Consider the following 24,694-nt stretch of genomic DNA (forward strand, 5'->3'; position numbering starts at 1 on the left):
GTTAACCTGTTAAAATCATATAGCTCTGGAATAACTAACTGTAAACTCAAATCCTAGTATGTCCAGTCTCTTTATTAAACACTATTCCTTGTTAAACAAAACAAAATAAAAGCCTCACTGGAATGAGTGAGATCAAGAGAGAATGAGAGGCCAGGCTCACACCTGTAATCTCAGCACTTTGGGAGGCTGAGGCAGGAGGCTCACTTGAGGCTAGAAATTTGAGAACAGCCTGGGCAGCATGATGAAACCCCATCTCTGTAAAAACACAAAAATTACCCGGGTATGGTGGTGCATGCCTGTTTATCCCAGCTACTTAGGAGGCTAAGGCACGAGAATCGCTTGAACCCAGGAGACTGAGGTTGCAGTGAGCCCTGATCCTGCCACTGTATTCCAGCCTGGGTGACTGTCTCTCAAAGGTGGGGTCGGGGTGGGGGAGAATAGAGAATAGAGAGAGAGAATGAAAGACAAGGAATTGAAACAGAATATATAGATAATGCTTTTGAGTTCCATGTGTTCTTTCATTAAAACTTCAATGAGAGCGAGCGAGCGAATGAAAGGCAAGGAATTGAAACAGAGAATATAGACAACGCTTTTGAGTTCCATGTGTTCTTTCATTAAAATGTCAATGAGAGAGAGAAAGAGAGAGAGAGAAAGAAAGAGAATGAAAGGCAAGGAATTGAAACAGAGAATATAGACAACGCTTTTGAGTTCCATGTGTCCTTTGGTTGAAACTTCAATGACTACAGCACGAATGATTTTAGTGGGCTTATGCTAATGTGCAACAAAAGCACAGACATTTTAGAAATGGTAACAGACCAGATGGATACTGTCTATTCATTTGGAGATCCATTTTAGTTCCATTGAGCTCCATTATGACTCCCTAGTAACGTGTCTCAAAATATACATTTCATGAAAATTTTACCAAAGTGAAAAATGTTTTATATATATTTTATATGATGGAAAAATCATGCAACATTTCTTCACTATCTAGTTACAGCACTTTAATATTTATTTTATTACTGTTTATAATTCAATAATAACTTATAGATTAGTTTAATAGTGGTTAAGAGAACAGAGCAGTTTCTATGAGCTCTGGGACTTTGAATAGGTTTGTTCCCAAGTTATCTCATTGAATAAATGAAGATAATTACAGTGCCTACCTGACAGTATGTTTTCCCAATAGTATCACAAATTTATATGCTAATACTTTTATAAAAAAATTCCATAGGTTATTGGGGTAAAGGTGGTATTTGGTTACAAGAGTAAGTTCTTCAGTGGTGATTTCTGAGATTTTGGTGCACCCATCTCCTGAACAGTATACACGGCACTCTATTTGTAGTCTTTTATTCTTTGCTCCACTCCCACCCTTCCCCTCAAGTCTCCAAAGTCCATTCTATCATTCTTATTCCTTTGCATCCTCATAGCTTAGCTTCCACATATCAGTGAGATCATACAATGTTTGGTTTTTTATTCCTGAGTTACTTTACTTGGAATATTAGCCTCCAATCTCATCCAGGTTGCTGCAAATGCCGTTAATTCATTATTTTCTACGGCTGAGTAGTATTTCGTTGTGTAGGTACAGCACAGTTTCTTTATCCATTCATTGATTGATGGGCATTTGGGTTGGTTCCACAATTTTGCAATTGTCTCTCTTGAGATGATCATGTGATTTTTACTTCTGTTTATGTGGTGTATCACATTTATTGACTTGCGTATGTTAAACCATCCCTGCATCCTCAGTATGAAACCTGCTTTATCATGGTGGATTATCTTTTTGATATGTTGTTGGATTTGGGTAGCTAGTATTTTGTTAAGGATTTTTGCATCTATGTTCTTCAGGGATATTGATTTGTAGTTTTCTTTTTTGGTTATACCCTTTCCTGGTTTTGGTATTAGAGTAATGCTAACTTCATAGAATTAATCAGGGAGGGTTCTCTCTTTCTCTATGTTGTGGAATAGTGTCAACAGTATTGGTACCAATTCTTCTTTAAATGTCTGGTAGAATTCTGTTGTGAATCTGTCTGGTCCTGGACTTTTTCCGTTGGTAATTTTTTAATTGCCATTTTAATCTTGCTGCTTGTTATTGGTCTGTTCAGGGTAACTAATTGTTAGTGATTTAAACTAGGAGGGTTGTATCTTTCCAGGAATTTATCTCTCTTCTAGGTTTTCTAGTTTATGTGAGTAAAGGTGTTCATAGTAGCCACGAATGATCGTTTGTATTTCAGTGGTTTCAGTTGTAGTATCTCCCATTTCATTTTTTATTGAGGTTATTTGGATTTTCTCTCATCTTTTCTGGGTTAATCTTGCTAATGGTCTATCAATTTCATTTATCTTTCATATTTTTTTGTTTTAATTTCATTTAGTTCTACTCTGATCTTGGTTATTTCCTGTCCTCTGCTGGGTTTGGGTTTGGTTTGTTCTTGTTATAGTGCCTTGAGATGTGACCTTAGATTGTCAGTCTGTGCTCTTTCAATCTTTTTGATGTAGGCATTTAGGGCTATGAACTTTCCTCTTAACACCACCTTTGCTGTATCCCAGAGGTTTTGAAAGGTTTTGTCACTATTGTCATTCAGTTAGAAGAATTTTTTAATTCCCATCTTGATTTCATTTTTGACCCAATGGTCATTCAGAAGCAGGTTAATTTCCATGTATTTGCATGGTTTGAAGGTTCCTTTTGGAGTTGCTTTCCAGTTTTATTCCACTGTGGTCTGAGAGTGCTTGATATAATTTCAATTTTCTTAAATTTATTGAGGCTTGTTTTATGGCCTATCGTATGGTCTATCCCGGAGAAAGTTCCATGCGCTGTTGAATAGAATGTGTATCCTGTGGTTGTTGGATGGAATGATCTGTATCTGTTAAGTCCATTTGTCCCAAGGTATAGTTTAAATCCATTCTTTGCTAACTTTTTGTTTTGATGACCTGTCTAGTGCTGTCAGTGGAGTATTGAAGTCCCCTACTATGATTGTGTTGATGTCTATCTCATTTCTTAGGTCTATTAGTAAATGTTCGATTAGTTTGAGAGCTCCAGTGTTAGGTGCATGTTATGTTTAGGATTGTGGTATTTTTCTGTTGAACAAGGCCTTTTGCCATTATATGTTCTTCTTTGTCCTTTTTAACTGTTGTTGCTTTAAAGTTTGTTTTGTCTAAGACTAGCTACTCCAGCTTGCTTTTGGTGTCCATTTGCATGAAATGTCTTTTTCTACCCTTTAAGTTTATGTGAGTCCTTATGTGTTAGGCGAATCTCTCAAAGGCAGCAGATGGTTGGTGAATTCTCATCCATTCTGAGGTTCTCTTTCTTTTAAGTGGAGCATTTAGGCCATTTACATTCAATGTTACTATTGAAATATGACACACCGTTCCATTCATCATACTATTTGTTGCCGGTGTACCTTGTTTTTTTTGTTTTTGTTTTTTAAATTGTATTTTTGTTTGTAATTCCTGTGAAATTTATGCTTTAAAAAGATTCTGTTTTCATGATTTCCCGGATTTGTTTCAAGACTTAGAGCTCCTTTTAACAGTTCTTTTAGTGGTGGCCTGGTAGTGGCAAATTCTCTCACCACTGTTTGTCTGAAAAAGACTATCTTTCCTTCATATTGATGCTTAATGTCACTTGGTACAAAATTCTTGGCTGGTAATTGTTTCATTTGAGGAGGCTGAAAATAGAACCCCAAACCCTTCTAGCTTGCAGGTTTTCTGCTGAGAAATCTGCTGTTAATCTGATAGTTTTCCTTTATAGGTTATCTGGTGCTTTTGTCTCACAGCTCTTAAGATCCCTTCCTATATCTTAACTTTAGATAACCTGATGACAATGTGCCTAGGCAATAATCTTTCTGTGGTGAATTTCCCAGGTGTTCTTTGTGCTTCTTGTATTTGGATGTCTAGGTCTCTAGCAAGGCCAGGGAAGTTTTCCTCAGTTGTTCCCCCAAATATGTTTTCCGAACTTTTAGATTTCTCTTCTTCCTCAGGAATGCTTATCATTCTGAGGTTTGATCGTTTAACATAATCCCAGACTTCTTAGAGGCTTCATTCATATTTCCTTATTGTCTTTGTTGGATTGAATTGATTCAAAGAACTTGTCTTCAAGTTATGAATTTCTTTCTTCTACTTGTTCAATTCTATTGCTGCAGCTTTCCAGAGAATTTTGCATTTCTGTGTCCAATGTTTCATGAAGTTGTGATTTTTTATGTATGTTATCTATTTAATTGAATATGTCTACCTTCACTTCTTGTATTATTTTTTGGTTTTCCTTGCATTGGGCTTCACCTTTCTCTGGTGCCTCCCTGATTAGCTTAATAACTTCCTGAATTCTTTTTCAGGTAAATCAGAGATTTCTTCTTGGTTTGGATCTATTGCTGATGAGCTAGTATGGTTTTGGGGGAGTGTTAAAGAGCCCTTTTTTGTCGTATTACCAGAGTTGGTTTACTCATTCCTTCTCATTTGGGTAGGCTCTGTCAGAGGGAAGGTCTAGGGCTGAAGGCTGTTGTTCAGATTCTTTTTTCTTACGGGGTGTTCCCTTGATGTAGTACTCTCCCCTTTTCCTATGGATGTGGCTTCCTGAGAGTTGAACTGTAATGATTGTTCTCTCTCTCCTGGGTCTAGAGACCCAGCAAGTCTACCAGGCTCTGGGCTGATACTGGTGGTTGTCTGCTTTAGTTCTTCCCTCGCCTGTACATTCTGGACACAGGATTGACACCCTCCCCTGAGTTCTGGCCAGGAGGCTTCTCCACCTGTTCAAATTGTGACAAAATTCAGCTGGAGACTTCCTACTCCCTGTGGCATTTCCCCCACGCTGCGGGCCACCCTCTCAAATGATCCCTATGATACCAGGCAGGAATGGACTGCTTGAAGACCTGGTAAGCTCGCAGAGCCTTTCCTGCTGCTCCCTCTATGCCTGTATTTCACTTGGCTCTCTAAATTGACTTGGCTCCAGGTAAGGTCGGAATCTTCTCCCGTAAACTAGACCTTCGGTTTCCCCAGTGGGTGTGTGTGTTCAGGGGCAGACGATCTCCTTTTCCCACTTTTGCAATTTGGGCACTCAGAGCATCTGGGGTGTCTCCTGGGTCCTGCAGGAAAAATATGCTTTCTTGAGAGAGTCTATGGTTCATCTTGGGTTTCCTGATTTATTACTGTAGTTGTTCTGGAGCCAAAATTCATGACGTGGGCTTCCACACGGTGCCCTGTCTGTCTGACTCAGAGTTGGAATCTAGTCCAGCCTTCTGTCTGCCATGATGGATGCAAATACATTTTTTAAAAATAGAGAAGATTCTGGCATGTAATAAATAGTCAATATTTGTTAGCTATTAATAGTATTAATCAGTACATTTTTCAAGTGATGATATCTATACATAATAAGTTAGCAAAGGAATAACAGGTAAATTAGACTGCAAAAGATTTAAAGTAGAACTGAAATAATTTTAAATATTGCATTTTTGTTTGTTTTTTGAGACAGAGTCTCACTCTGTCACCCAGGCTGATATGCAGCAGCGTAATCTCTACTCACTGCAGTTTCAGCCTCCCAGATTCAAGTAATTCTCATGCCTCAGCTACACAAGTAGCTGGGACCACAGGCATGTGCCGCCACGGCCGGCTACTTTCTGCATTTTAAGTAGAGACGGGTTTTCACCATGTTGAACAGGCTGGTCTCAAACTCCTGGCCTCAAGTGATCCGCCCACATAGGCCTCCCAAAGTTCTGGGATTACAGGCGTGAGCCACTGTGCCAAGCCAATATTGTGCTTAAGAAGTTGAGTAATTTTTATGTACATTTAGGATTGTTAGGCAAATCTAAAAATCAAATAACTAATGAAGTTACAATAATAAATTAATGTTTCCTCTTAAATATTGGAGAGATGGAGAACATTGTATGATCTCCTCATAGAATACTCATGAAAAATAAGGAACATATCATATGTACAGTGTTTGGCACAGAGCTTGAATAAAACAAACACTGAAATCTTAGCTATTATTATTACTGCTATTGTTATTCTCATGTCGTTCTACAGATACTTTTCTTTTTGGTCTTAGCAATTGTATACTGTGCTTATCTATGGCATTATAGCAAAGTCTGCCAAAGTACTTCTAGTATTGATATTTTTTTTCCCCTATTTTGGTAATAGAACCCCTTGAATTATATTTGGACATATAGTTGCCCAGTTAGAGACTACATTTACCATTTTCTCGGCAATTAAGTTCAATTGCCATTTTTTTCCTGCCTTGTGACTAAGTTCTCAAATATGAAATACGAGAAAAAAATGTATTTTTTTTCTAAGTCATTCCACTAAAATAACTGGGCAGATTTCCCTTTCTTTTTATCCCTTTTCATAAATGGAATCTGAAGGATCATGCTGGTAATTAGCCTTGACCAGGCAGAGCAAGCTAACATTTTAGGACAGTGGTTTATAAAATGTAGTCCCAAGTAGCATCAGCCGATTCCCACTGACACATGTAAGTTTGCTAAGAATGCAAGTTTTCAGGTCCCATTCCAGACCAACTGAGTCAGAAATGCCAGGGGTAGATTCAGCAATCTGTTTTGGTATGCTCTTCAGAAGATTCTGATGGACGTAAAGTTTGAGAATTACTTCTTTAGGGATTAACAGAGCAGCAAGGTAGAAGGCCCCTAAGTCTCTAGATGACTTTATGAAGCAGAGATAACACATATTTTGTATGTTATACAGCAGAGTCACCTCTCCTCCATAGACTGTCCACTCCTACGTGAGAGACAAATTCTATTTTGCTTGAGCCACCAGATTTTTGTGTTCCTTTGTTGCAGCAGCTTAGCAGGCACTCTAATTAAAGCTGTAGAGTACCTTTGACTTCTCAGTTTATAACCAGCCAACTTTAATGGTGAAATAACAAGCAAAATTTTCCTTGAAGAGCTATTAATAATCAAATACTATTTACAGAGGAGTAGGAAAAATTGACTGGCTTTCAATTAACTCGATCTATTAATCAAAAACACATATAATACACACTCATAAACTCACAGACACACATTACACATAAATTTTTCATTCATAGAAATATGCTTCTCGGAAGTGAAGTAATTCAGAAGTAAATCACATACAATCAGAATGATACACAAGGTGTACTTACATAACTTTACAGTTATTCATATCTTAGAACTAGAATTCACATTATTTGATTCAGTGCAACTCAATAAAATACAATAAATATTTCATAAGGGAATATTGTTTCAGAAATTGTAGAAAGAAGCAGAGAAACAAAGATGATTAAGACATGAAAACTGCCCTAAAGGAGCTTACAGTCTCATGAGAGAATATCAATTCCTTTCCCAGAAGCGCATTAGAAATTACATACTTCACAACTCCTTTCTAACCCGTTCATTTTTTTAAAAAAACTTATTGTGCATGTTTAAGGTATACAACTTGACGTTATGGGATATATAGAGACCGTAAAATGGTTACTATAGTGAAGCAAATTAGCATATCCATCATCTCACAGTTACTCATTTCTGTTTGCTTTAGTGGCAAGATGAGCTCAAATCTACTCATTTAACAGGAATCCCAAATATAGTACAATTTTATGACCTATAGTCTTTATGTTGTATGTTAGATCTCTAGACTTGTTCATCTTAGGTACCTGCTAATTTGTATACTCTGATCTACAGCTCCTCATTTTCTCCCCTCGCCCACAACCCCTGATGACTACTGATTTATTCTCCACATCTGTATATTTCACTTTTTGATTTTTCTTCTAATATTTCACATATAAGTGAGATATGCAATATTCCTCCTTATGTGTCCAGCTTATTTCACTGAGTATAATCTCCTCCAGGTTCATTTCAGTTGCAGCAGGATCTCCTTCTTTGTCAAGGCTGTATGATATTCCTATATGTGTGTGTATATACATACACATATGTAGGTATACATATATGTATATGCACATATAGGTATATGTACATCTATGTATATGTATATGCATATATGTATATGTACATATACATAAACACATGCATGTGCACATATGCATATGTATGCATACACATATATGTACATGTATGCATATACATCTGTATGCATACAGACACGTATATGTATATGCATATATGTACAAAAACAGGTACATGCATGCATATATGTGTATATGTACATAAACATATGCACATCTGTGCATGCATGCATATCTATATGCATGTATATATACGTATATACATACATGTATATACATATCTACACACATGTATATGTATATACATACGTATATACATATATGTATATATGTATTTGCGTATGTATGCATGTGTATTTACATATGCGTATATACATATGTGTGTATATATGTATATATATACGTGTATATACTATATATATGCATATATGTGTATACATACAGTTGACCCTTGACCAAAGGGTGGTTTATGGGCACTGATTCCTTTTGCAGTCAAAAATCCAGTTATAGCCTTAAGACTCCCTGAAAACTGAATAATACAGTACTGTTGACTGCCTTGCCAAAAAAATAGTTGATAACACATATTTTGTGTATCTGTTATATACTGTGTTCTCACAATAAACTAGAGAAAAGGAAATGTTATTAGAAAATCATAAGCAGGAGAAAAAATATTTACTATTCATTAAAAGGAAGTAGATCATTATGAAGGTTTTCACTATCATCGTTTTCACATTGAGGACCTGAGAACGAGGGATGGCAGAGCCAAAAAGGTGGAGTAGGTGGAGAAGGTGGAAGCGGAAGCAGGAGAGGAAGGCACACTGTGTATCTTTTATTGAAAAAAAAAATCTGTGTATAAGTGGACCCACACAGTTCAAACCCATGTTGTTCAAGGGTCAACTACATATATATGTATGTATATCCACTAATATCTGTCTCACAATTTCTTCATTCATTATTCCATCAACAGACATTTAGGTCATTTCTTCATCAGAACACGAGAGGGCAGGTATTTTTCTAAAATGGTAATTTCATTTCCTTTGGGTTTATGACCAGAAGAGGAGCTGCTGGGTCATAAGGTAGTACTATTTTTAATTTTTTTGGAAACCTCCATACTGTTCTTCATAACGTCTAAACCAATTTACATCTTTTTACATCTATGTCAAAGTAATATGTAAAAAAAATACATTCTACTTAATGTTTTGAGTTAGCTTTTCTTTGATACTAGTGAGGCTAATTTTTTGCATGTTTATTTTTATATATTATTGTTAGTTTAATTTTCATTAAGAAATCATTTTCATATGATAAAATAACTTCATCTTCAGTATACATTGTTTTTCATATACATTTTTAAGCTGACGTGATAAATGATGTGGTATAATGGATTTAAGTAAATTTAGCATAGATTTTGGGTCTTTGAAGGCAGCAGATCTTTGAATTCTTGCTCCGGTACTTACTATGTGGCTTTTGACAATATAACCTCTATAAAACTCAGTTTGCCCATCCCTAAGATGGTAGGAATGATACCTACACTTCCTTTGATTTTTGTGCAAATAAAGCCCTTCAGCCAAATTTCTTTAACCAGTTGCTGCCCCTTGATGTCTACATTTCTTCATTTCTCACTCACTCCAATATATCTCATTATATCACTACACTGAAATTCTCCCCACCAAGGTCACCCAGCTCTCCAGGTTGAAATTTCATGGATATACTTCAGTCTGTTTTATATTTAAACTTTCTAAAACACTCTTCATCAGAGTCACACTGCCCTCCAGATTGTTAGAATAAATGGACATATTTCGATCTTTACTCTATTTGAACACTCTACAGCATTCAGCATCTGCTTGTAAAGACTCTTTCCTCTTGAATTTTGTGAGATTATCTTGCTTTTTTTGATATATCTGAATATGCCTTCTTAGTCTTCTTTAACGTCTCCTCCTCCTCTCCCTGCCCTTATATATTTATGATTTTAGGGTTTTTCCCCCTTCCTTTATGTCTCTATTTCTCTCTCTCTCTCTCTCCCTCTCTCCATAGCTCAGTTTAATCCTAGAAGATATTATCCACTCACTCCCATAGTTTTAGAAAAGTTTATGAAGATGATTATTACTCCACATTATTATCTCTAGCCCAATGTCTTTTTTGAATTTCAAATATGTAAATCTCACCCAGTATGTATAGATTCACTTATTTCCCCTCAAAGAGGATTCAAACATGCTCCAAATTAAATATATCTTCTCCCTAAAACATTTTCATTCATCAGTATTTCCAATTTTAAGAAATTGCACCTTAATTTCCTATTTCTTCAAATGCTTACCATTTTCATTAATTTGTGCCCTTATCTTTCAATAGCCAGGCCTTAATGATTTTGTCTCTTGGTGGGACAATGGCAACATACTTGCTAATTTTTATCCCTATATCTACTCTTACACCCATTCTAATTCAGTCTCTACCCTGCAACCAGAAATTCAGATTGGATCCTACGAATTTGTCCTCAAAATTCATTAAGAACGTGTGAGTTCAAATTTTTAACATATAAAAACTAGGTAACACTTAACGTCTCCTTCCCCAATGAATCTGGAGATCATATCACAATTCTATATCCTCCCAGAATACAAAAATTTTTATGATTATTGAAAAGTCCCAATTTGGAGGATGTGTGTATGCTGTCAGAGTCAAGTGGGCTCTAGCTTCTAGCTCTGGCAGGGACTGTCTTCTTTACTTCAGATCACCCACATGTAAAGATTAAGCCTTTAATTACTACCAAGCATCCTATTTCCCCATTATAGAACATGAGGTTGAGTGTGAGATGCATGTATACATGTATGTACGTGTGAAAGAGAGGGAGCAAGAGCGAGATGAAGATTTTCATGAATAAATCTGAGATGTGTGATGTGGATCAAGATTTATATTGCAGCAAATCAAACTGATGAAAATTGTATATTAGGCTTCTGAATTACCAAAAGTTGTCTCTCCACTTTACACTTGAAGGTTCTCATGACCTTGTTCCCCTATAGTACCCAGAATTTATCATTTGGTTGATTCTTTGTATCCCATGCCACATTTCCTCATGGCACTTGATTTCATGCCTTAGGACTGTCTCCAGCACCTTAGGAGACTGCCAAGCCTATGTGCAGAAGCAGGCAAAAGCTTGGCTGGGGGAAGCTTTAAAAGTGACAGTCTGAGGCAGAGTCTTCCAGGTTTCTCAGAGGTCCCCGGCAGGATGGAACATAATTACCCATCACAGTTACTAGGTCAACAACACTACCTTTATTGGCTTTCCTTCCTTTTCTGTTTCTCCCTCCTGACTCTCCCACTCTGCTTCCTGAGATCATCTCCCAGATAAACTCCTGTGTCTAAGAGCATGTCAAAACCTCTGAGAGAAAGAAAAAGAGCTATGCTTTTGGGAAATGCAAATTAAGACACTCTTTGTTCCTTATTATTTCTCTACAGCTTTCCTTCTCATCTCTTACCCTTGAGGCCAGACGGAAAAGAGAAAGAAGAAAAATTACCCAACTTTCTCCGTGTCTCAGGTGGGATAGAAATGCGAACACCTCTGCCTTCAGTGACTCTATTTTTATACCAAATGGCTAATCAAGGGTCTTCTCTGAACAAAGATAGTGTTTTCTTTTTCTCCAGAAGGCACTTTGGTACTGGTGAGGGAGTGTATCAGTCCATTCTGACTCTGCTCTAAAGAACACCTGAGACTGGGTAGTTTATGAAGAAGGGGAGTTTAGTTGACTCACATTTCTGCAGCTTGTACAGGAGGCATGGCTGGGAGGCCTCAGTATACTTACAATCATGGTGGATGGCAAAGGGGAAGCAAACATGTCTTCCCATGGCTGCAGGAGAGAAAGAGCTAAGGGGGAGATGCTACACACTTTTAGACAAACAGATCTCATGAGAACTCACTCACAAGACAGTACTTAAGGGATGGTGCTAAACCATTAGAAACCACCCCCAAGATCCCATCACCTCCCACCAGCCCCGCACACCCAGCCCCAACACTTGGGATCACAATTCAACATGAAATTTGGGTGGGGACATAGAGCCAAACCGTATCAGGTAGTATATTATTCAACTCTTTACACATTGTTGAAAAAGAGAATTTGTAATATTGCCTTGCCTCCCTTTTTAGATAGGTAAAAAATGCCGCCTTCTTGTATTTTTATACTCTAGCCAGGTATGCTGCTTTAGTTCAGTTCCATTTAAGATTCTGTGGCAGATATGCCTGAATCTCCTTGCTTGGCTAATTCTTACATATTCTTCAAATCTCAGCTTAAATTTTACTTCCCAAGAAGATTATTAACGTACACTTTCATATTATATGACCTTTCATTACCTTCACCACTTTTTAATTATTTCTTTCATGCTGGAACATAAACTCCATGAGGAAAAGCTCTTGTGTACTCCAGATCCCAGTGCCTGTTACCAACCAGCCATCCAGTTTAATGGTAATAGATTAATCAGTTTCAATTGAATTGAAAGAGAGAGGACTATTAATAGAAGAAAGAACATGTTGGATAGTTAGAAACATCATCTTTACTTCATAGTTTCTGGTGAAACGTTTTTTAAAGATTCTATTCCAAAGAAAATTGTAAAACAAAAATGAAATGGAGAAATGGTGATGTTTGTAAAAGAGAGAAAGTAAACGGAACACTGTTAGCAGAAGTAGGGTAAAGGATTTTTGTTAGTAGATTGCCAAATACCAACAATTTTCTCCTCCAAGTGAAGGTCTTATTTTTGAATGCACAAAAGCTTGTTTCTCTTTCAATTAGTAGCCTTTTCTCATCTCTATTTTGACCAACAGTTTCTTATAATTTGGACACTATGGGGCCTCAGAAACTATCATTCCAAGTTATAAGACCCTTGTGATAGAGGTTTCCTAGGTGGTCAGGCAGAGAAGAGAGAATATGAAGGAATTTATAGTATTTAAAATTCTGCAAATCTAACAACTTCATAAGTAACTCTTCTATACTACCAGTAGCCTTCCTAGCTATAGCACGGCTTCATGAAAATTATGCCTTGGGCAAATTATTCTAGAGATTTGAACACTGTAGCAAATAGCTGAGATGAAAGAAAACTGAATAGAACATTTGTTTCCCTCTGGCTTATAATGAGTGGGTGGTCATCATAAATAATATTCATTTCCTTTAACCAAGTATCTCTTTCATCTAACACATATTAATGGTTACTGATACTTTGACTTTGCCACTAAATTCTAAGCATTAACATCACACATTAGAAAACATTTCCATTTCAATTCTTCAAGGTTATTAGCTTCCTTGTTTCATTTATACACCTTGCATATTTCAAAATAACATCTGACTTCTTGTTAATGATAAATTAAGCATTGAAAATTGGCCCAAATAAATCTAGAAATAACAGGAAACTTTCTTCCTGGAAAGCAACTATGGAAGTATACCGCTGGTGTGCCAGAATTGGAGGAAAGGAAAACATACGCAAGATATACTGCAAGAGAGCCAAGAATAAACTAAACGGCTCCTCACTAGTGAATGGATACAAAAATGTCCCTAACTATTTTTAATGGTTATAATAATAGTTTTAATAATAAATATAGTTTTAATTCTACCAGAAAGGGGATTAGACAAATGGAGCAGTAGCAGGAGGTAAAATGGGATCAAGAGAAGACTCATGCGGCCTGGCACGGTGGCTCACGCCTGTAATCCCAGCACTTTGGGAGGCCAAGGAGGGCAGATCATGAGGTCAGGAGATCGAGGTCATCCTGGCTAAGAGGGTGAAACCCTGTCTCTACTTAAAAATACAAAAAATTATCCGGCATGGTGGCGGGTGCCTGTAGTCCCAGCTACTCAGCAGGCTGAGGCAGGAGAATGGCATGAACCCAGGAGGCAGAGCTTGCAGTGAGCCGAGATCACGCCACTGCACTCCAGCCTGGGCAACAGAGCGAGACTCCATCTCAAAAGAAAAAAAAAAAAAAGGCTCATGCAAACGATCCATTAGTAAAGGATAAAAATGTGATGCAAGAGAGAAAGAGGGAAATAGTGGGAAAAAAATGTTTTTGACAAGGGGAAAAAAGGATACAATCTACTGTGTATGTGGATAATCTGGACTTTGATAGGCTTATGGGCAGTTCATTCATTGTACATGTGGGAAATCTGAGCGTAGAGCTTGCTAAAAATCAACTTTAGCCTAAAGCTCCCTCCTTATGTATTTTAAATTGAGCCTAAGGGTTTCTCTGCACAGAGTGAACTATGATCTAAGTGGTAGTGTATACCAACTGTAATCTACTCTTGTGCCAATCACCAAGTTTTGGCCAATCAAAGGGAGTCAACTATTCAAATCATGTTGTGTTAAGGCAAATGCCAAAGCTGTAACAAATCTGGCTGTTTTTTCTGTACCTCACTTCCATTTTGTGTAAGTCACTTTCCTTTGTCTGTCCATAAATCTTTTTCTACCACGTGGCTGTGCTGGTCTCTCTGAGCCTACTCTGTCTTGGGAGGCTGTCTGATTTGCAAATCCTTTGCTGAATTAGACTGTGTTACATTTAATTTGGCTAAAGTTTTTCTTTTAACAGGTTTCAGGGACCAATAGGGTGATAATTGTGGTGAGAGCCTATAGGCAGTCTTTTCTCATTTCAATTTTTGGCAAATAAAAAGAGAAAAAGCATTGGGTGTTTTAAAAAAACGTGGTATGAGGTAGTTGAGTATGACAGTGGGAAAGTGAAAAAAGGTGGAAAATATTAGAACAAGTTAAAATAATGAGACGTGTGTGCGTGTGTGTAAAGAAAAATAAAACTCAAAAATTATAAAATTAAGTGAATAAAGCAAGGTGCAATAAAGCAAGATTGTAGAGTATCACAGCATTTATCTAAATTTAAAATATTAATCCAAGTTTATATAAATATGTCTGCAAGGCACACGCAAAAAGGTGGACCACAAGAATACCAACCAAAATATTAGTAGTGATTGACTGACTTAGCAGCAGCAGAGACCTTGCAGGTGGAGAGAAGGTGAAGGTGCAGGTAGGTGCCTAAGGGGATTTGCTTCATGTAAAAAAGAAAACCATTTTACTGAAATGTTTTCTTTCTTTAAAAAAAGGCTTGTAGCAAAAATGACAAAGATGAACATCTATTAATAATGATGGCAGAGACTGAAGTATTGAGATATAATCTATAATATATATTTGCTATTTTTTCAAAACAAAATGCATATAAAATGGAAAGAAAAGTTAATAGAGATACAAGAAAATCCCCAAATTTTACACTGACTCCTCAATGTTAAAAATATCCAAGGGAAAAAATATGCGTTTAGTTTTTAAAAATAATAGAAATCTCTCAATTTATAAAAGTCTTTTCATATATTTATGGTTTCTTCATAATAAAAACCTTTAGTACGTTCTAAGAGTCAAAATAGTACAGATTATGTCTTCTTGGAAAAATGCCAATAGAATGTTAAAAGAACGACCCTGCTAGATATAGCAAATTAAAAATCTAATCATTCAGAAAATTGTAAATATTTCCCCCATAAAAACAAAGTGAATCATAACAAAATTTTGAGGGAAGGGGGAAAACAAATTGTGAATTATAAACTGTCTAAAATATCAACTTAATGGGCACAACTCCAAAGTATTTGTAACAGAGCTATATTTGCATGTAAAAGCATACTAATGGCCTTCTTATTTTCTTTTTAAATTGTTATTTCAAATTTTTCTTATTTAAATCTTTAAACAACAATTTTGTTTTATTTAAAAGGATAATAAGAAGGCCATTAGTATGCTTTTACCTACAAATATAGCAAGAAGAAAGCAAGGAGTGCAGCCAGAGAGAGAGGAAAAACAGAAAAAGAGAAAGGTGGAAGGAAAGATTGGCCTTTTGTCTCAGCTCAGAAAACAAGAAACAATGAAACAAGCTCAAGTATACAGACAAAGGTGTTATTATCTTTCCCAGTTAGGCTTAGGAATTCTTAGTCCACCTAAGAAATCCAGCTAGGCCTGTCTCTCAATTATCAATAACAATTACACCTTGATGAATTAGAAACATAGGCTGTAAAAGTTATATATATTACAAGGTTCAGCATATCAATATATTAATAAAAATTGATAAATCTTGATTGAAGCGAATTAAAAAATAAAATACATAAATCGTGAATATTAGAAACAGACTTAAATTACATCAAAATGTGTGCTCCATGACTATGAGAATTTTTACTTCATTTGCTGTTATATATCCAGACCTCAGATCAGTCCTGGGAGATAACAGGCCTCAATATATCTTTGATGGATTACTGTAGGTCAGATTTTTAAATATGATAGAAAACTAATGTCAATTATTTACTATAAAAATGTAGAGGTAAAGTGTAACATTTTAGGGATATACAAGTTCTCAAAGGATATAAAAGCATAAAAACTATAAAGGGAAAATTATTTTAAAATCATTGACTCAATAAAAAGAATTGGACTGAGAAGATTTTAGGGTCTCTTTTTTCATGAACTTTCAGGAAACACAAACTTTCCTTCCTTTATATATGGCTATACAGTTTTGGAAGCAATGGAAGTATTTCCAAGTTATGTTACAAAAGTAACATAATCTTGATACCAAATTCTGAAAAATAATGCATAAACATGTGAGAGTAGATGTTAATCTTAATGTTGTAAATAAATGCAGTTTTTCCAAATGAATCTTAGGTTTTTAATTGTAAAAGAATACTTCAAAAATGGACAATTCCTTAATACCTCTCTTGAGAAAATGTGTTCAACATCTGAAAGCTATTATGATCCTTTATGTAAAATTGATTGCCAAGTAAAGGAAAAGTAGTTGTTGTGTCTTTCTGCCTTTGTGTGTCTGTCTCTCCTTTCTCATCTCTGTCTGCCTCTCTTTCTGCGTATGCCTGTTTGTGTGAGACAAGTGGTGGTAGTCTGCAGCAAGGACTTAAGCCTGCATCTGTGTTTCTTTCAGTCTCTATTTGAAAGAGCAGCCTATATCACTAAGGATACGAAGCCTTGTTAGTCCTCTGCTCACTGACATTGGATAAGGACATCCCATCAACAACAGCCACCATATTACCTACTGACTGTCCACAGCATTGACATATTTCTGGAGTCTTGTGGACAAGCAGTATCTCAGTGCCTTAGGATGTTAATGAGCCTTCTGAGTCAGCTTAGAGGGTTGATAGATGATACAGTTTTGTTCTGTGTCCTCACCCAAATCTCATCTCAAATTGTAATCCCCACTTGTTGAGAGAGAGACCTGGTGGGAGGTGACTGGATCATGGGCAGTTTTCCCCATGCTGTTCTTACAATAGTGAGAGAGTTCTCACAAGATCTACTGGTTTAAAAGTAGCAGTTTTCCCTGTGCTCTCTCTCTCTCTCTCTCTCTCTCTCTCTCTCTCTCTCTCTCTCCTGCCACCATGTAAGATGTGACTTGCTTCCCCTTCTGCCATGATTGTAAGTTTCCTGAGGCCTCCCCAGTCATGTGCAACTGTGAGTCAATTAAACCTCTTTTGTTTATAAATTACCCAGTCTCATGTAGTATCTTTATAGCAGTATGAAAATGGACTAATACAGGAAATTGGTTCCAGGAGTGGGGTACTACTATAAAGATAACCTGAAAACGTAGATATGTCTTTGGAACTGGGTAATCAGCAGAGGTTGGAACAAGTTGGAGAACTCAGAACACAGTAAGATGAGAGAAAGTTTGGAATTCCTAGAGACTATTTCAATGGTTTTGACCAAAATGCTGATACTGATATGGACAATGAAGTCCAGGCTGAGGTTCAGATGCAGATGAGGAACTTATGGGAAACTGCAGTAAAGGTCATTCATGCTATGCTTTAGCCAAGAGACTGGCAGCATTTTGCCCTGCCCTAGAGATCCGTCAAACTTTGAACTTGAGAGAGATGATTTAGGGTATCTGGCAGAAAAAACCTTTAAGCAGCAAAGCATTCAAGAGAGAAACTGACTGATTCTGAGAGTCATATGCATTCACAAAAGAGATGGTTTGAAATTGGAACTTATGTTTAAAAGGGAAGTAGAACATAAAAGTGTGGAAAATTTGCAGCCTAACCATGTGGTAGAAAAGAAAAACCCATTTTCTGTTTGAGGAATTCAAGTTGGCTGCAGAAATTTGCATAAGTAACAAGAAGAAGAATGTTAATAACCAAGATAATAGGGAAAATGTCTCCAGGTCCTGTCAGAGACCTTCCTGGCAACCCCTCCCATCACAGGCCTGGAAGCCTAGGAGGGAAAAAATGGGCCAGGCCCAGGACCCCACTGCTCTGTGCAGTCCTGGGACATGGCATCCTGCATCCCAGCTGCTCCAGCTCCAGTTGTGGCTAAAAGGGGCCAAGGTACACCTCAGGCCGTTGCTTCAGAGGGTGTAAGCCACAAGCCTTGGTGGCCTTCACATGGTGTTGGGCCTGTGGGTGTGCAGAAGAGTTGAGGTTTGGAAACCTCCATCTAGATTTCAAAGGGTGTACAGAAACACCTGGATGTCCAGGGAGAAGTCTGCTGCAGAGACAGAGCCCTCATGGAGAACCTCTCCTAGGGCAGTGCAAAGGAGAAATATAAGGTTGAAGTCTCCACAGAGTCCCCACTGGGGCACCATCTAGTGGAGATGTGAGCAGAGGGCCATCCTCCTCCAGACCCCAGAATGATAGATCCACCGACAGCTTGTGCCGTGTGCCTGGAAAGGCCACAGGCACTCAACGCCAACCCATGAAAGCAGCCGCATGGGCCATACCATGCATAGGGGCAGAGCTGCCCAAGGCCTTGGGAGCTCACCCTTTGTATCAGTGTGTCCTGGAAGTGAGACATGGAGTCAAAGGAGATTATTTTGGAGCTTTAAGATTTCATAAGTTCCCTGCCAATAAGTTTTCTGACTTGCATGAGATCTGTGGCCCCTTGGTTTGGGGCAGTTTCTCCCATTTGGAATGGTAACATTTACCAAATGCTGTACCTCCATTGTATTTCAGAGGTGACTAACTTGTTTTTAATTTTACAGGCTCATAGGCTGGAGAGACTTGCCTTGTCTCAGATGAGACATCAGACTTGAACTTTTGAGTTAATGCTGGAATGATAAGACTTTGAGGGACTATTGGGAAAGCATAATTGGTTTTAAAATGTGAAAAAGGTATGAGACATGGGAGGGGCTAGGGGCAGAATGATATGGTTTGGCTCTGTGTCCTCACCCAAATTTCCTCTTGAATTGTAATACCCCCATGTTGAGGGAGGAACCTGGGAGGAGGTGATTGGATACGCTACTAGTGCAGAAAGAAAAGCTCTTTCCACCCCCACTCCACATATGTTCTTCCAGGTTACTAAAGAGATCCAGCTTGAGATCACATCCAAGACAGGACAATGTTGGAGGACACACATTGTAGAGAAATGAATAGTATTTAAGATGCTGGTTCAGAAAATGTCATTTCAAATTGTGGTACTGCTACTTACTAGATGTATGTGATCTTAAAAAGACTGTGTTTATTTCATTTTATTACCACCATGCTCTAACCAACTGAGCTATTTCTCTCCCATTTTAGATTAAATATTGGTATTCGTTTCTACTTTTGATTTTTAATCTAAAACAGGAAAAACACAGTGGGGTTTTTAAAATTGAATTAATATATTTAAATGCTTAGAACAGTAAGTTCTCCTAAAATGTTAACTAATACCTTATTGTATTTTTGTTATTAACATTATAATACACAGAGTAATCTCAATGGCTTTACTTACCCTCCCAATTCCTGGATATATTTATTTTGTGAATGATCATAATGTAGAGGTAAAAGAGGTAATTTATGTATAGTTTTCCCGTTTCCTTCTATGTCTATCTCTTACCTTCAACCAGCATCTCTCAATGGTATTACTGGGTTTCTGCTAGATTTCTCCACTTCCTAAGAAAACGCTTTTTTTCACCACAAAGATATTTTTTGCTTTCTTCCTTCACCTTCCTTGGTCTTTGGTTTCTTCCTTCACCTTGGTTTTATCTGCAGAGATCCTGCAAAGATTTTTGAAAAATCATGTCATTTATTTAACAAATATTTAGTGAATCTACTATACAGCTGGTATGAGAGAACAACAGCCGCAACAACAAAACATGGTTTTGTCCTCATGGGATTTATGCTACAGCTTTAGAAGCAAACAATAAACTGATTAACAAGTATACAAACAAGATTGACTAATTGTATGACTAATATTGCTATGATACAGGATAGATTGCCACTAGGGTAAAGGATTACTTTTTTTAATTGAGATAAGGTGGTCAGAGAAAGCCTCTTAAAGAGGTAAGATTTCATTTGAGAACTGTATGGCAGAAGAGTAGTCCAGATGGCAAGAATAGATTATCAACACTTGTAGACTCTCTCTCAGAGGTGAGAAAGAGTTGGGCATGCTGTAGAAGCCAAGGCTGGTATAAATGCAGTCCAGTGAACAAACAGAAAATGGATTCACCTGAGGTAAGGGGATAGATGAATCAAGTCCATAGGGCCCTGCAGTCAACTTGAAGAAGTTAGATGTTATTATCAGTGTGATGGGAAGTCATTGCAGGATTTAATATATTGGTGTGATGTCATTCAATTTATATTTCAAAGAGAAAATACTGGATGTTTTATGGTAAACAGGTTATAGTACGACATGGTTAGGTATCTACAGTTGTAATCCTGGGAGAGAAGAGATGGTGGTTTAGACTGATATGATAATACTGGTGAGGGAAAGAATTGGATTTTTGACACATCTGTTGAAGTGCTAAGATTTAACAATGGATTGGATGATGGGCAGAGAAAAAAAATTACTCTTTCCTCTAAGATCTCTTGCTGTGCCAAGTTAATGGATGGAGATATATTGGAGCGATAAGAAGGATTAGAAGGGAGGATGTCTTCTGAAGAAAAAGTAGTGTTTAAATTTTGGACATGTTAACTTTGAGGTTACCAAACATTTGTGCCAAATTATATTATTATTCTCAATTTTTTGCTGGCATTCTCTGTGGAAGATTATATTCTCCTGTCACACTGATATCAAGCTCGACCACATGATTTTCTCGGCCTGATGAAACATGAGTAGAAGTGATACATGCCACCCCTGGTAAAGGTTTTAAGAGTCATTGTGCAGTCTTCCCATTCTTCTTTCCCCTCTGCCATGAAACCTTCAATCTGGATTCAAGGGTGAAAAAGACACATGGATCAGGAATCTTCAGCTCACAAGGAGCCAATACTTCATGAGGGCATAAATAAACTTTTGGTGTAATGTGCTAAGATTTGGGAGTTCTTAGTTACTGTATCATAACTTAGCCTAAGTCAAAAAATACAATGTCTAAGTGGATATGTTATGCAGGTGGTTGAAAAGACAAGCTTTGGGCTTAAGGAAGATGTCAGGTTTAGAGTCGTGGATTTGGAATTCATCAGTAAATAGAATCTATGTAAAGCCAAGAGATTGGATAAAATGATATCAAAAATGTGTGCCCATATAGAAGTGAATAAGGAGGAACTGAGTCCAGTGATACTTTGACATTGAAGATTTCAGGAAGAGAAGTAGTTGCAAAGAAGACTGAAAAGAACATGGTGAGTAAGCAAGAAGAGGAGGAGTCCTTTGTGTCTAAAACTGCAGAATAGATGAACTAGAAAATAAAGATTCCAGACCTTGAGTCTAGAATCATGGAAGTGCTTTGTGACATTGACAGGCTCAATTTCATTTGAGATGTAGGAGATTTAGACTGGAGTTGACTAAATGTGTTATACAGATTTCCTCTATTTTTATATATATTTTGGTCATTTCACTTAGGATTTAGGAGATACGTAGGTAGGTAGATAATGTTCAGGCCTTCACTTAAATTTACCACAAATGAAGAAATTTTAGATGTTTTATCCAGGTAGCATAATAACCTTTGGGAAGCTCTATTTGCAAAATTCTATATATGTATATTTGTAAATAATAATGGCCATTAGTTTGGAATTAATTTTTTTCTTCTTTTTTTTCCTCCAAAATGCTGTTACTTCTTGGGACATTAAAGGTTAAATGAGTCTCCACTAATTCCCTTAGATTCACTCCTTTCATCTAGAAATATTGTTTTAGATATTTCCAGACTCGTACTTGAAGTAAAACTACAATTTCAGAAAAATCTCATTATGTGGGATATGTCCATCAAACTATTTTCTTGTCATTGAGTACTCCATAAACATACTTAATGGGCAACATTGTAATAGCAGTGGAAAACCTAGCACAAAACTGGTTATATTTATACACTTATACTGCAAAACTGTTTTCTATTAGATTTCTGTTTTTGAAGAAAAAGCTAAAAAAAAAAAAAAATCCCTATTACTATTTGCAGTGTAGTCTTTGCTGATAATATTGTCCCTACCTTGAATATCTCTCTCAATTGGTAAATAAGTCCAAATGGAATTTTCACATCTTCTATAGTAACACATTCCTTTATGACATTTCTCACAAAAGCTTTGCAGGATTTTGTGTTATAGATTCCTAGTTGAGGAGACAATAGAGGCATAGAAAGCAATAACAAACACACCCCCAGTAGTAGATAATGGCTTAAAAAGTGTGCTATATTCTTTTGAATAGAGATTATGTGTGCAAATACTGCAGTTTAGATGGCAGAATCAGAAATTACTGCAATTGGGGACAACAGAAGTAAGATGATTTTTGCAAACAGAAAACTTAACAAGAAATGATTATTTTTGTGGAAGATGGGCATCACAGTGGATAAAATCTATCATGTAAACGCTGAGGGTGCTGATTGAAATAATTCCCTGATATTATTTCTTCCAAATGTTTCCAGGGAATTGCAAAGTTTATGGGTCATGAAAATTATTGAAACCAACACCTCAGTTATAAAGCAATCTCAGTGGTATAGGAAAGTCAAGAGCCTAAACTCTATCAGAAAACCACCAAAATGCTTTACAAACGTTGTAAGTATTATCAATTCAGCCTGTAAGTGCTGATTACAACCCTACTGTATGATTATCAGTGTGCTAGGTGCTGGAAGAGGTGACAAGTCAAAGATGATTTTTCTCAAGAACTTCACAACCTGGTGGGAGATGAGGAACAGATGTGTTAATATAATTACAAATATTGAATCAGGAATAGGTAGTAAATTTAAGTAGACAATATCCATTTAGGAAGCTGTTTTTCCTCTCTGATGATGTCTATGATAGACGTGAATACACACTTGTGAAATTGCAGAAAAGAGAGTGAAAACACAACGATCTGGAACATTTAGGCATGGGGCTTCACAGAGGTAATAGCTTTCACAAACACAAATAAGGCAAGAAAGAACATTTTTTGACTTTTCACAGAAAGAGATATAAATACATTTCGATCTTCAGTCTGATCAGTTCTGATATATTTATGTCACCACATTCAAGATAATAAACACTTCCATTACCACCAAAGTGTCCTTGTGCCCTTGGCAATCCATCTTTTCCTTCTCACCCCACTCCCAGACAACCACTGATTGGCTCACCATCAACGTGGGTTAGTTGCATTTTTCAAAAATTTTATATAAATGACATCATACAATGTGCACACTTTCAGCATGATTTTGAGACTTATTTATGCCATTGTATGTATCAATAGTGTGTTCCTTTTTGTAGCTAAGTAGTAAGTAAATAGTAAGTCCATTATGGATATACCATAATTTGTTATTTATTCATCCACCAAAAGACATTTGAGTTGTTTCCCAAAATGTAGCCAAATTGCTATGGCCATTCCTGTACAAACGTTTTTGTGGATATATATATATATATATATATATATATATATATATATATATATATATGTGTGTGTGTGTGTGTGTGTGTGTAATACACATATATATATTTATCTTGAGTAAGCAAACAGAAGTGTAATGGATAGGTAGTATAGAATATATATGTTTATGAAACCAACCATTAGCAAAAGTGGCTGTACAATTTTGTTTTTCTACCAGCAATGTATGTGCATTCCAGTTACTCCACAACCTTGCCAACACTATGTTAACTTTTTCATTCCAATGGGTGTATATCATGCAGCTTTAATTTGCATTATCCTAATGATTACTAATGTTCAGTATCTTCTCAAGTGCTTATTGATAATTTGTATACTTTTATAAAATGTCTTCTCAAATCATTTGCTTGCTTTTGATGAGTTCTTTGTTTTCTTTTTTCTTTTTTTAATTTATTTATTATTATTATACTTTAAGTTGTAGGGTACATGTGCATAATGTGCAGGTTTGTTACATATGTATACTTGTGCCATGTTGGTGTGCTGCACCCATCAACTCCTCATTTACATCAGGTATAACTCCCAGTGCAATCCCTCCCCCCTCCCCCCTCCCCATGATAGGCCCCGGTGTGTGATGTTCCCCTTCCCGAGTCCAAATGATCTCATTGTTCAGTTCCCACCTACGAGTGAGAACATGCGGTGTTTGGTTTTCTGTTCTTGTGATAGATTGCTAAGAATGATGGTTTGCAGCTGCATCCATGTCCCTACAAAGGACACAAACTCATCCTTTTGTATGGCTGCATAGTATTCCATGGTGTATATGTGCCACATTTTCTTAATCCAGTCTGTCACTGATGGACATCTGGGTTGATTCCAAGTCTTTGCTATTGTGAATAGTGCTGCAATAAACATACGTGTGCATGTGTCTTTATAGCAGCATAATTTATAATCCTTTGGGTATATACCCAGTAATGGGATGGCTGGGTCATATGGTACATCTAGTTCTAGATCCTTGAGGAATCGCCATACTGTTTTCCATAATGGTTGAACTAGTTTACAATCCCACCAACAGTGTAAAAGTGTTCCTATTTCTCCACATCCTCTCCAGCACCT

General features: G+C 36.9%; 1 long non-coding RNA gene across 2 annotated transcripts in view; it reads right to left on the reverse strand.

Moving 5' to 3' along the window:
- LOC105465325 (uncharacterized) overlaps positions 1-24,694 on the reverse strand; it is an 80,373-nt gene that overhangs the window by 30,223 nt on the left and 25,456 nt on the right. For both annotated transcript variants that reach the window (XR_011611933.1, XR_977483.2), the window contains exon 2: positions 19,712-19,871. This is a non-coding gene — a long non-coding RNA (uncharacterized lncRNA). The remainder of the gene's footprint in view (positions 1-19,711; positions 19,872-24,694) is intronic.

The sequence above is a fragment of the Macaca nemestrina genome, chromosome 13 (genome assembly GCF_043159975.1).
Source record: "Macaca nemestrina isolate mMacNem1 chromosome 13, mMacNem.hap1, whole genome shotgun sequence".
Lineage (NCBI taxonomy): Eukaryota > Metazoa > Chordata > Mammalia > Primates > Cercopithecidae > Macaca > Macaca nemestrina.